This window comes from Mus pahari, chromosome 12 (genome assembly GCF_900095145.1).
Source record: "Mus pahari chromosome 12, PAHARI_EIJ_v1.1, whole genome shotgun sequence".
Lineage (NCBI taxonomy): Eukaryota > Metazoa > Chordata > Mammalia > Rodentia > Muridae > Mus > Mus pahari.
In genome coordinates this window covers 30,984,358-30,996,528 of record NC_034601.1, presented here as the reverse complement: position 1 = coordinate 30,996,528, position 12,171 = coordinate 30,984,358, and the positions used below count along the sequence as shown (strand labels likewise).

General features: G+C 44.3%; 1 protein-coding gene across 1 annotated transcript in view; it reads right to left on the bottom strand.

The window, feature by feature from the left end:
- Nucleotides 1-7,448, bottom strand: part of Kpna1 (karyopherin subunit alpha 1) — a 56,856-nt gene extending 49,408 nt beyond the window's left edge. The window contains exon 1 of the mRNA XM_021208963.2: nt 7,277-7,448. The gene's annotated coding sequence lies outside the window, so the exon portion shown is untranslated. The remainder of the gene's footprint in view (nt 1-7,276) is intronic.
- Between the last annotated feature and the right edge of the window lie 4,723 nt (nt 7,449-12,171).

Here is a 12,171-nt window from a genome sequence, read left to right as displayed (position 1 = left end):
TATCAGATCTTAAAGACTGCATTAACAGACAGTTGTGAGTCACTATATGGGTGCTGGGAATTAAACTCAGGACCTCTGGAAGAACAGCCAATGTTCTTAATCACTAAACCACCTCTCCAGCCCTGGAATGCTCTTTAAAAAAGAGAAAAGAAAAGAAAAAAGTAGGAGGGAAGGGGCTGATGAAAACATAACTCAGTTCTTGTCTACCATGTTGGGGTTCCAACATTAAAGGTGCTGGAAAGACAGCACAGGGATTTGGAACACTGCTCTTCCAGAGGAACTGGGATCAATTTTCAGCACCCTCTTCAGGTTGCTCACAACTCTCTGTAACTCTAGTTCCAGAGAATATGACTCCCTTTTCTAGCCTCTAGGGGTACCAGGTAGTGCACAGACATGCACCCATACACATAAAAATAAAATTGAAAAGACACTGGAGAGATGGCTCAGTGATTAAGCGCATTTGACTGCTATTCTAAAGGTCCTGAGTTCAATTCTTAGCAACCATATGGTGCCTTACAACCATATGTGATCTGATCCCCTCTTCTGGCGGACATGAAGCCACAGCACTCATATACTCGTATACATAAAATATGAGTAAATAAATTTTAAAAAACAAAAAATTGACACACACAGAGTGTATGAAATGTCAAAGGTTAAAAGTAGTACCTAAAAGTTTTGGGACATTTGAGAAAAGGGGGAAACTAAACCTCAAAACTGGGAGGTTAGGGAGATATTTTCAAGCATGAAAACTTGAATTTGGATTCTTAGCACTTAAGTAAAGGCCAGATATGAAACACAAATCTGTTAGCCCGGGGCTGAGGTAGAGTGATTCTGTCCCAATTTTTGGCTCCTGGTTCAGCAAGAGATGCTACCTTTAAATACTATTGAGGGCTGGGGGCAGTTAAGAATGTGCTCTTGCAGAGGGCACAAGTTCAGCTCCCAGCATCCATGTACGGCATCGCACAACTGCCTGAGACTCATCTGACAGGCACTGCAAAGCCTCAGGAAACTACCACCTGTTCTCACATGCAAATACCTATAAAGACACACAATTTTTAAAAAAGTGGGCTGCAGAGATGGCTCAGTGGTTAAAAGACTGTTCTTCCAGAGGTCCTGAGTTCAACTCCCAGCAACCACATGATGGCTCACAACCATCTGTAATGGGATCAGATGCCCTCTTCTGAAGACAGCTACAGCATACACATATACATTAAATAATTTTTTATTTAAGAACATATTCCAAAGAAATTAATAAAGAAAAGAAAAACAGAGAGAAAAGATAAGGATGACATACAGAAACATCCCAAGACAACAATGTGAACAAACGTAAACAAAAACCACCAATCTAGACGGTGTTAAAAGCATAAAGGAACAAGGAATTTTTTGGAGCACACCTCCAGTCCCAACACTTGGAAATGAGAGGCAGAGAATCTTGAGTTCCAGGACAGCCTGGGCTTAGTAGTGAGACCACCTCAGAAAGCCAAAAACAAAGGATAATGATTCCAAGAAAGAGCTCAAGAAATGAAGCCACACTACACCCAAAACATATTAACTCCTATCAACTGGTTAGTAGCAGGAAATTATCTCATAGTAGTCTATATAGTTTTGCTGTATTTACAGTTGTATTAACAGATCCTATGATAACTACATTGGCAAGGCAATTTAGGTGAAGCTAATGTAACACGAAGGAATACTTTTTTCTGAGGAAAAACTATCTGAAGAACAAGAAATAATCCAGAGCCTGGCATGGTTACAGACACCTTTAGTCCCAGTGCTTGGGAGACAGAGGCAGGTAAGCAGATCTCTGAGTTGGAGGCCAACCTGGTCTACAAAATGAGTTCCAGGACAGCCAGGGCTACACCTGTCTCAAAAAAGAAAGAAGAGAAGAGAAGAGAAGAGAAGAGAAGAGAAGAGAAGAGAAGAGAAGAGAAGAGAAGAGAAGAGAAGAGAAGAGAAGAGAGAGGAGGAGGAGGAGGAGGAGGAGGAGGAAAGGGAGAGAAGAGTCGAGGAAAGGAAGCAAGCCAGGCTTGGTGAGGTACATCCTTGAGTGAGTCCAGCACTCTGGGTGCAAAGACAGGTGGATCCAGGTCTGTGACTATGAGGCCAGCCTGATCTACATAGCAAGTTCCAGGCAGCTAGGACTACAAAGTAAGACCATTAAAGATAATTAATAATAATAATAACAACAATAATAATAATAGCAGCAACAGGGGTTAGGGTTATAACTCAGAGGTAGCTCATGGGCCTCAGCATGCCTAAAGGCATTCATTAAAGCCCCAGAAATAAAAGGGGAAAAAAAAGAAGAAAGGGGTGAGAGGAGCAATAAAATAAAAACTAGGTAACACTTAACAGAAAAAAATAGCACATAAAAGTAGAGACTGGAGCAGGGGTGGTAGTTTTTTCTTGTTATCCTATTTTAAAACTGAGGTAAATTTAATGGTCATAAAATAAGGAACTTAAGAAAATCTCTTAGCTATAAATAAGCTTGGCCTCTAGTCTGTTCTGATGTAAAGACTGAACTGCTGATAAAGCCAACCTTTAAAGATTGGTATAAACATATTACAAACAGCCTTACGGCTTGAATCTTGGCCCATCAGACAATATGACAATCTCCTTCTCAGAGTGATTTTGCAAGGATAATAACTAAAAAACATCTGATGTACACAAGGTTGACCCAGAATCAATTTTACTACTTTATGTGAATCTATTCCTCAGTGAGAAGCCCTCATTCTGACCCCAAGCTGTCTTGTTGGTCACAAACCATAAGAGACATGGACAACTCAGCACATATCCTCATTCGTGCTGGAAAACTATTCATGATGAGCAAGCAGACTTATCTTTGTATATGAAGGGCAGCATTATTCTTGTTATATGAAGAGGATTATCCCCATTATCCACATTCTGGATTATTGCCAGCTCTCAAAAATTATTCCAATTAGTCTTCAACATTGAGGCAGAGTAAGTTTTTCTTTTTCTTTTTTTTTCATTTAAGGTCTATTTTGCAGTGTTACTAAGGTCTTCAAAAAACCAAACAAACAAACAGAAACTACAATTCATCAGTCCTCATTCTCACATTTTCAATGGACTACTTCACAATCCTAACACAAGTCCTATCTGTACTGCATCAAAGGAAGAAAAAAAAAAAAATCAGCTCAATTCAGCTAAATGAATTGTCATAGCCAATGTTTTCTTTGTTTATTACACCTAAATTCACAAGCCCGACAAAGTACAAAGATAACAAAACAAAAACAAGAGTATTAAGGTATTATTTTTATCAGTAAGTCAGTCACTGAACTAATAAAAGGTCTTAGCTTTTGGTTTGATTTATGTAAGCCAAGTGGGCCTACTTTGTGCAGAGGATAACTCTGAACTTCTGATTTCATATCTCCATCCCAAATGCTAGAGCTAATCCTAGGGATGTGAAGATATAACCCGATTCTCCATTCTTGGGAAAGATAAAATGATAAAATAATTGAAAGCAGCAATTTAATAACAAAATATCTCAGAAAAATGTCTGCTGGTATAAAACAATTTTTGACACAGTAGAAACTGAAAAAAATTACAAATATTGAACCCACTGAGCCTACCAGTCAACACAGAAACAACACTGCTTACAAAAAAACATTAGTCTAATACAAGAGATCCTGCATTTAAGGGAGGGGGGAGGGAAGAGGCAATGACTGGAGAGGGTAGCTCAATAATGAGACTTTGTTGCTCTTCTAGAGGACCCAAATTTGATCCCCAGAATTCATGTTGGACAGCTGACAATAGCTCCATGCGATCCAACACAACCCTCTTCTGACCACCTGCACGGGCAGCCCCACACATGCAGCATACACTCATATGCACAGTATTTTTTTTTTTTTTTTTTTTTTTTTTTTGAGAGAGAGAGAGAGAGAGAGAGAGAGGTTTTCTTTTTATAGCCCTAGCTATCCTGGAACTCACTCTGTAGACCAGGCTGGCCTCAAACTCAGAAATCCGCCTGCCTCTGCCTCCCTAGTGCTAGGATTAAAGGCTCCCACCACCACGCCCGGCCCACATAATTATTTTTTAAAAGAGAAAGCTGAGGCTGGGAAGATTTCTTGGTGGGTAAGAGCTCTTGCTGGCAAAGGATGAGGATATGAGTTTCACTCCCCAATACCCAAATTAAAAAAATAGGGGTATGGATGTACATGGTGTAAACCCAGTATTGGGGAGCAGAGATATGCAGATCTCTGCTCAACTGCCTGCCAGCCAGCTTAGCTGACAAGCTGCAAGCTTCAGATTCAAGAGGCCCTTTCTCAAAGCAGGTTGGCAAAGATCAATACAGGAAGATTCTCCAACTTCCACATTCACAGACATGAGCACAGGAACCTGGACAGTCATATGTTTGCAACCCTCATGTATATAACCCACATACACATACACACAAAAAGAGCCTACCACTAGAAACAAAGTTTTCTATTAAGCAAGATGTGTAACATTTCATGACAACGTCCAAAAAGCACATAATGCAAGGACTGGAGAAATAACCCTGTCACAAAGAACTAACCTAGTATGTATAAGACCAGGAAATGGATCCCCGGCACCACAAAAATAAAAACAGCATAATTGCCTGGCAGAGGACACACCTTTAATGCCAACACTTGAGTTCCAAGGCTGCCAAGTCTATATAAAGAGACCCTATCACAAAAGAAAAAAAGCATAATCCAAGTGTTTGATTTAAGGTAATATCTTTATTCTCTTTACTTGACCATAGGTTTTCTAGGCTTGATTTTGTAGACCTTTTGGGGGGGGGCTAAGGGTTAACTACAGGCCTCTGGTATGCTACACTCCTACCCTGTTACAGGTTTTGCTTTCTTGTTTTGTGACAGGGTCAAGTTCTAGGCTAGCCTCAAAACTCAGGATCTTCTGGCCTCCATCTGTGCTAGGATTATAGGAACTAACTACTATCTCTTACGATGCATTTTTATCAGCGAATAATTTTTTCCCTAGAACTGTAAGATTTCAAAAATTATATGTCTTCTTCCAGGGGTTTCTGGACTAGAAAGATGGTTCAGTGGTTAAGAGCACTTGCGGTTCTTGCAGAGACAGGTTTGGTTCCTGGTACCCAAACTCAAACCATCTTCAACTCCACATTTAGAGGCTCTAACACCCTCGTATGGCCTCTGTGAGCACCAGGCACCATCATGATGCACTTACAAACATTCAGGCAAACATTCACACATTTAAAGAGGAAATAAAATATTTATAAGAAACAAGTTATCCTTTTTTAAAATATTTATGTATTATTATACATAAGTACACTGTAGCTGACTTGAGATGCACCAGAAAAGTGTCAGATCTCATTATGGATGGTTGTGAGCCACCATGTGGTTGCTGGGATTTGAACTCAAGATCTTTGGAAGAGCAGTCAGTGCTCTTACCCGCTGACCCATCTCACCAGCCCAAAACAAGCTATTTTTAAAACTAATACTGTGTTCTTCCCTGTTTTCATTTGTACTAGGAAAAGCTAATGTCTGCTTCAAAGTTTCTGTAAATTTGCTTTTATTTCTTTACTTCTTCTCAGGCCTCTATCTAAAAATTGTATATCACATAAACAATAATCTGCCAAGAATAAGTTATTTCAGCAAAACTAAAAGGCTAAACCATTCTCAATTTCCTTTCAAAATTTAGATCTTTCAGCATTTAAAATGGAGAAAGGAGGTCAGGTGTGACAGCATACATCTTTAATTTCAAAATTCCAGGAGCAGAGGCAGGTGGATCTCTTGAGTTCAATGGCAGCCTGGTCTATATAAGAATTCCAGAGCTATGTAATGAGACCCTATCTATAAGTAAGTATATAAAGAAGTAAATGTTGTACACATCATGCATACAAATTTATACAAATACATGCGCACGCAGGCATGCTGTTGTTGCACCTGTAACCCCAAACACTTGAGAGGCTGAGGCGGGACTGTTTTGAGTTCAAGACAACCAAGAGCTATGTATGTCATGCTAGGCCAGCCATGACTAAATAGTGAGACTTGCCTCAAAAACAAACACAAGGAAAAGACAACCTACAGGCAAGAAGGTGGGGACTAGCTGGTACCTTCTTAAGTCAGCTAGGCTGATCCAAATATTGAACTGACTGCGTTGTGCACATCTGAAATCCTGCCACCCCTAAGGCCAGGGCAGGACAAGAAGTTTTTCAAAGCCAGTCTACCAAACAAAACCCAGCCTAAAAAAAAAACAAAAAACAAAAAACAAAAAACAAAAACAAACAGGTCGGGGCAATGGTGGCGCACGCCGTTATTTCCAGCACTTGGGAGGCAGAGGGATTTCTGAGTTCGAGGCCAGCCTGGTCTACAGAGTGAGTTCCAGGACAGCCAGGGCTACAGAGAAACCCTGGGGGGGGGGGACAAACAACGAAGAGGAGGAGGAGGGAGGAAGGAGGTATTAGCGAAGAGGAGGAGGAGGAAGGAGGTGTTTGAAGGAACTGTTTTAAGAAGGAAAAGGACAGGTGATAGAGTTAAATATTTCAAAAGCATTTCTCGGTGGCTGATTCTGATAGTAATTTACCAAACCGAAGTTTAAGCCTTAAAATCAATTCACTTGAAACTTTTCATTGAAAAGTGGTTTGGAAGCAGCTGCATTCAACCCACACATTCTTTCTTGCCGACGTCCCAGATCCCAGTCACCCTCCAGTTTTCTGCTCCCAAGGCGAGCCTCCGCTAAGGCTGGCTTGGCGGTTTCCCTCGCATCGCCGGCTCACACAGCCGACCAAGTTGTCATTGCTATAATTACCACACCCCCGTCAGCAGCTCCAGGCCCGCGTAGTTATGACATCTGTAAACTGCAGCCTCCCGTCTCCACCCCCACCGCCCTCCAAACACCGGCCCCGGTGGTAACCTGCCAACTCCCCGATCGGCCCCGCACGCCTCGGCCTCGGCCACCGCACTCCGCGCCGCCCGCCCCCGCCCTCAAGCTAGCGCGGCGCGCAGACTCCGCGCCGCCGCCCGGCGCCCCGCAGTCCCCGACGCCGCTTCCACCGCCGCGCCGCCCCGCCCCGACCGGCGTTCCTCACGGCGAGCACCAGCGTTCCCCACCCCCACCCCGCTCCGCCGCCGCGCGGCCGTTACGACCGCCGGGCCCGTGACGCACGGGAGCGACGCGAGGGTCGGGTCCCCGGCGCGCCCGAGCCAGCTCCGGCCGCCGCCCGCGGCCGCCTTCGCCCCGGGGCCTCCCTCGGGTCCTCGGTGTGGGGGACCGAGAGCCGCCCGCCGAGGGGGAGGGGCCGCGAGGTGCCCCCACTCACCGGCTCCAGGCGACCGCTCCCGGTGCCACTACGAAGGGGGAGACGCTCGCTCTTTGCCCGCCCGCTACGCCTCTCCTGCGCACAACCTTGACCAGCCGGCGCGCACCCCACGGCGGCGCTCACCAGGCCTCGCTCTCCGCTGCCGCGCACAGCGCCGCGAGACCCAGCTCAGCCGGCGTGCGCACTGCGCCTGCGTGCGGGGGCCGGTCCGCGCGCCTGCGTGCGCTTCTCCGCCGCCCGCCGCAGGGGCTGCCGGGAAGCGGAGTCTCCGAGCGAGGTCGCTCTAGGCTAGCAGCGGCCAGGGAAAAAAAGCAGCGGCCAGGGCGTGGGTCTCTGCGGACCAGGTTGGCCGTCAGTAATAGCGCAGACATGTAGAAGTTATGGAAACAAACTTGTCCGTACTAAGCTCTTCCAGAATGGACGGATCCCCCACACATCAATATAGCTTCCCTCTCACATGGTAGGTATCTCATAGCCGAGCATGCTTATTGGATGAATGATGGCATGGTTGGAGGCTGAGGGCGTATTACAAAATACGTCAGTGTCTCACGTTCAAAGAATTCACATGCAACCCGTTCGCAAGAACCTTCTGGGTATTCTCTTCAGTTCTCACCCATTTTGCCCGGTAATTTATTAGTATCATAAAACATTAAATCGCTTTTTGAGTCTGGCATGGCGGTAACGCACGCCTGTATTTTCAGCACTAGGAAGTCTGAGGCAGGAGAATGGCGAATTCTAGTCCAGCATTACTACATAGAAAGACCCCTATCTCGATAACGGCAAATATTCAGCGAAAATATTTGTGTTGATCTGAGAAGGCGCGCTAAAACAAAATGTTTAGGGAAATGACTGTCACCGTTACATGATAGAATTTTTTTTCTTTCTTTCTGGGGAGTGGAGTGGTGACTTCAAAGGAACACTTTAAGACAGCAAGCAGAGGTCACAAGAAAATCTCACACACAGGACACGGTTAAACAAGTCAGTTTAAAAGGATTACTGAGGAGCACCGGACAAGAAGCAATACATTTATAAATGTAAAACAGGAGGAGAAAAAGGACCACATGGGCTAAATTCTAGAGAATGCAGTGTTTGTTTCTCTTGGACTCTGTGTTGGCTTTAGTAAACTTGACACAAAATAGAGTCAGCTGGGAAGAGGAACCCTCGACTGAAAAACTGCTCCCCTCAGATTGGCCTGAAGGCAAGTCGGAGGGGTGTTTTCCTGATTCTCGATTAATGTGAGACTCACTGTGGGCGGTGCCACCTATGGGCTGTATGTATGAGATAACAAGCTGAGAGTAAGCCGGTGACCAAATTCCTCCATGATCTGCTTCAATTACTGCCTCCAGGTTCCTGCCTTGAACTCCAGTCCTGACGTCCCTCAAAGATGCACTGTAAGCTGAAATGCCTGCCCCCAAAGTTGTTTTGGTTCGTTTTATCATGGCAACTGAAAGCAAACTGGAACAACTTTCTCACTCCTCCAGTCCTTCTCTCCCTTTCTTCTCACTTCCTCCCTTCTGCGTCAGTATCATCTTCTCCACAAAGAGTGTGCTTGTTAAATGAAAGCTGAATTTGAGCAAAGCTGCTTGGGAAAAAGAAAGTGTTCTATCAGAGAGACTCGGGTTAGTTTTGTCAATTTGACCAAAGCTAGAGTCCTCTGGAAAAAGGGGGCCACAATTGAGAAAATGCTTCCAGAAGATCCCGTTGTAAGGAATTTTCTTAATTAGTGATTGATAGGGAAGGGCTCACCCATTGTGGATGGTACCGTCACTGGGCTAATGGTTCTGGATTCTATAAGAAAGAAGTCTACAGAAGCCAGTCAACAGCATCCCTCCATGGCCTCTGTATCAACCCCGCTGGAGTTCCTGTCCTGGCTTCCTTCAATGACTTACTACAATGTGGAAGTATAAGCCAAATAAATCCTTTCCTCCCCAACTTGATTTCTCGTCACATTGTTTCATTGGCACTAATAGAAACCCTAAGACGGGCAAGTATGCCTGATCTTAGCTGAGTTGATGTCTGATCATTATATTCTGCTCAGGAGGTAAGACTCATTCAACCTTGTAGAGGTTGGTTATTCCCTAATCCACCCTTACTCCCAAGCAGATATAGTCCTTAAGAGTCCTAACCAAAAGTCGCAGGTACCCTCTAGGTCTCTTCTCTTTGGCAGGGCCTCCTTAGCCCCATGAGACATACAAAACTTTGCTCTGTGTCTTGGCTGATGCTTTTACAATCCTCAGTCACTGACTGCTTGGGAAAGCAATGACTAGTGTGGGGCTCTCTTCTGTGTCTTGTACTACCTCAGTACCTCTTCGTTAAGGTTTTTAGTAGTGGAAGGGTTGATCCGCTTCAACTACAGTAGACCACAGCTGCATAATGCCATTACACAAAAGCATAATGCCTGTACACATGTCTAGTCTTTTCTGTTTCTCTGGTTTTTATTTTGAGAAATACAAAAAGTAACAGTACTTTTGCTATTATGAATATTCTCGTATATATACTGTGTAGAAGGAAGCTATCTTACCTTAGCACATTGCATCATTTTATAGGACATTGCATCATGTTTAAGAGTCTCTTGCCTGTGTGTATATATGTATGGCATATGTGTAAATGCCTGGTACCTGCAGAAATCAGAAGAAGGTACCAGATCTCCTGGAACTGCAATTGCAGACAGTTGTGAACTGTCATGTGGTTAATGAGAGGCAAACCAAGGTCCTTAACAAGAGCAGCAAGTGCCCTTAACCACTGAGCCATCTCTCCAGCCCCAGGACACTGTGTCTTCAATATCACTAGATATGACAGTCAGAAGTCTAAGATAGGGGCTGGAGAGATGGCTCAGCGGGTAAGAGCTCTGACTGCTCTTCTGAAGGTCCTGAGTTCAAATCCCAGCAACTACATGGTGGCTCACAACCATCCATAATGAGATCTGAATCCTTCTGGAGTGTCTGAAGACAACTACAGTGTACTTACATATAATAAATAAATCTTTAAAAAAAATGTCTAAGATAACACTCCTCCAACCCAGCCACTGCTGGGATCTCTGATTCTTGGTGCTGCTCTGTATAATCCTACCTGTATTAGTCAGGGATCTCTAGAGTCACAGAACTTACAGATAGTCTCTATATAGTAAGTATATAGTAAGTAAGGGAATTTGTTATGACTTACAGTCTGTAGTCCCCAGCAATGGTCAGCTGTGAATGGGAAGTCAAGGATCTAGTAGTTGCTCAGTCCCACAAGGCTAGTAGACTCCAACAGATGTGCTGGCAAGTAAATGCAAGTAGGCAAAGAGAGAATCTTCCTTCTTCCAATGTAGGTCTCCAGCAGAAGGTGTGGCCCAGATTAAAGGTGTATACCACCATGACTGGATCTGGGACTTGTTTTGTCCCAGGCTGACCTTGAACTCAGAAATCTCTTTTCCTTAGTCTCCTAGAATTCATAGCCACTGTACCTCAAGATCTCCATGCCAAGATCCAGGTCAGAAACTTGTATCTCTTAGCCTCAAGATCTGGATCACAGGTGAGCCTTCCAATTCTAGATTGTAGTTCATTCCAGATATAGTCAAGTTGAAAACCAGGAATAGCCATTACACCACCCCTTGAATATCTATAACAGACTGAACTAAAAGATGATAGAAGGCCTCCGGTGATCACACTTCATTTAGTAGTGCTTTGTGTTTATGAAACTAAAAATTCATGTGTGCCTTAAGTTGTCATATTGTCACTTGCCTATAGAAGACCACCTGGTAGGGTCCGCTGATGGCCTCTAGGACCTGAATAGCCTTTAGCTAGCATTCAGTAAGAATCTAGAGCCTGCAATCACAGAATCACAAGAAATGAATTCTGCTAATAGCCTAGGTGAGCATGAAAGCAGAATCTTCCTGACTTGAGCCTTCACTAGAGAAACATGTACTTTATTGCTGCTTGATAGATCCTGAGCAAAGGATCCAGGTAAACTATGGATACCCTCTGTGAATAGGTTTGAATAGGTATGCCCTTCCACCCCTCCCATATCTCCCATAGGCTCACATGTTTGAATGCTTGGCTCATAGGAAGTGTATTAGCCAGGGTTCTCTAGAGTCACAGAACTTATGGGTAGTCTCTATATAGTAAAGGAATTTATTGATGACTTACAGTCTGCAGTCCAGTTCCCAACAATGGTTCAGTAGTAGCTGTGGATGGAAGTCCAAGAATCTAGCAGTTGCTGAGTCCCACACGGCAAGCAGGCGAAGGAGAGACAGATTTCCTTCTTCCAATGTCCTTATGTAGGTCTCCAGCAGAAGGTGTAGCCCAGATTAAAGGTGTGTGCCACCACACCTTTAATCCCAGATGACCTTGAANTCNGAGATCTCCCTGTCTTAATCTTCTGGAATCCATAGCCACTGTGCCTCAAGATCTCCATACCAAGATCCAGGTCAGAAACTTCTATCTCCCAGCCTCCAGATTAGGATCACTGGTGAGCCTTCCAATTCTATATTGTTTGTAGTTCATTCCAGATATAGTCAAGTTGACAACCAGAAATAGCCACTACAGGGAGTATCACTATTAGGAGATATGGCCTTGTTGGAATAGGTGTGGCCTTGTTGAAGGAAGTGTAAAGGTAGGGGCATACTCTTAGGCCTCCTGTGTTCAAGCACTACCCACTGAGGAATTCCAGTCTCCTGGTTGCAAGATATTGAACAATCTGCTTCTCCAGGACCCTGCTGACCTGCATGCTGCCATGCTCCCTGCCATGATAATGGATAAACCTCTGACACTGTAAGCCAGCCCCAATTAAATGTTTCCCTTTATAGGAGTTGCTTTGGTCATGGTATCTCTTCACAGCAATAAAACCCTAAGACACCCTCCCGGTCAAAAGAAACTCCAAGAGAACAAATGGGTGTTAAGCCACTATGTTCATTA